This window comes from Petaurus breviceps, unplaced genomic scaffold, assembly GCF_028583685.1.
Source record: "Petaurus breviceps papuanus isolate PSGF00001 unplaced genomic scaffold, PetGlider_PUasm1.0 37, whole genome shotgun sequence".
NCBI classification, from domain to species: Eukaryota; Metazoa; Chordata; class Mammalia; order Diprotodontia; family Petauridae; genus Petaurus; species Petaurus breviceps.
This window is the reverse complement of record NW_027186296.1, coordinates 39,107,072-39,109,122: the sequence shown is the minus strand read 5'-3', so window position 1 is coordinate 39,109,122 and position 2,051 is coordinate 39,107,072.

The window sequence follows — 2,051 nt, the reverse complement described above, 5'->3', positions numbered from 1 at the left end:
AAAGAGTCAGACATGACTAAAACAACTGAACAACAAAAAGAGATTGAGCTACCAAAATGAAAATAAGAAAAGTAAGAAAATAGGGCCATTGATGCATTTTTTTTTAATCCAAAGAGAGAACAGAAGGAAAGTCAGTATGGAACCTAGAAAATTCAGGATAGCTTTAAAAGTAACATATTTAACTTGGATAGCCCAGGGAACAGTGAGCTATACATATTACACATTTGTGGTTGCTTGGGTAAACCTCTTTTCTGTTCTGCTGTGTAGATGAAAAGCTCATCTTATTTGGTGTTTATGAAGTTCAGAATAAAAATGAAATAGAACAAAATTCATTTGGAAAAAAAAAGATCTAGAATATCAAGGGAAATCATGAAAAGAAGAAGGGGGCATAGTACTACCAGACTTCAAATTATAATTTAAGCAGCAGTTATCAAAGCCATCTTAAATTGATTAAAGAATAGAGAGCTAGATCAATGCAATAGACTACATAAGGGAGGTTCAGAAACAATTCAATAGTCCAGTGTTTGATAAAGGACAAAGCATAAATTAACTAGGAAAAAGCACACATGATGAAAACTGCTGGAAAAACTGGAAATCAGTTTGGTAGAAATTAGGCTCCTACGAACACCTTACACCACATTCCACAAAACATTCTTAAGTGGACTGTTGCTGTTTTGTCAATTAGTTGCATCCCACTCTTCATGACCCCAGTTGGGATTTTCTTAGCAAAGATTCTGGAGTGGTTTGCCATTTCCTTCCTTGAACTCAGGTCCTCTTGACTCCAGAGACAGCATTCCATCCACTGATAAATGGATAAGAAATTTTAATATTAAAGATCACACTAGAAAAAAATTTAAAAAGAAATAGATCCTATACCTCTTACAGCTGAGTAAGAGATGTATTCTTAACCAAATTAGAGCTAGAGGCAATTACAAAAGATAAAATAGATAACTTTGATTACATAAATTGAAAAGCTTCTGCACAGACAAAATGAATACACCTAGTATAAGAATGGAAGTGGTCAAGTGGGAAAAAAAATCTTTTTATTGAATTTCTCTAATAAGGGCTTGAAGTCCAAGATATATAAACATTCACATTTATAATATGTTACATATGTTATATAATATATGTATATATGTAACTAATAGCCATTTTCCAATAGGTAAATGATCAAAGAATATAAACAGTTCTCAAAATAATTGCAAAGTATTCATAACCATATGAAAGAGTGCTTCAAATCACTAATAATAATAGAAATGCAAATTAAAATAACCTTGAGGTTTTACCTCATACCCTATAAATTGACAGAAATGACAAAAATGGTAATAGTCAATGTTACAGGGTTTGTGGGAAAATAGGCACACTAATACATCAGTGGTAGAACTGTAAAATTTTTGGAATTTTGGAAAGCAATTCAGAATTATACAAATAAAGTGATAAAGATGTCCATACTCTTTGAAGCATAGACTGCTTTACTGGACTTGTTCCCCAAGGAAGCCATTAATAAAAAGAAAAAGTCCCTACAAACTCCAAAATATTCATAGCAGCACTTTTTGTGATGGCTAAGAATTAGAGGGAAAAAAAATGGCAGGTGTCTATTGACTGGAGAATGGCTAAATATTATGGTACATAAATGTAATGGAATCCACCTGAGCCATACAAAATGATGTGTGTGATGAATATAAAGAAGCATGAAAAGATCTATATGTACTGATGCAGAGTGAAGTAAGCAGAACCAAGGAAACAATATACACAGTAACTACAACAATGCAAATAGAAAGAACAGTGACACACCAAAAAATCAAAAGTAAATGTAGCAAAATTATAAAGATCAAGCAGTATTTAAGTGAAGGGAGATGAGAAGATATCCCCCAGCCTACCTCTTTGTGGCATGGGGGAGTCTCAGATGTTATACATTGAACGTGTTTTTGGATTTTTTCAACATATCAATCAGTTGTGTTGATTTTATTTTCTTTCTTTAAAAAATACTATTTGTTTTATGGGATGGATCTCTGGGAATAAGAAGTGAGGGATATTGTAGTAATTATGAT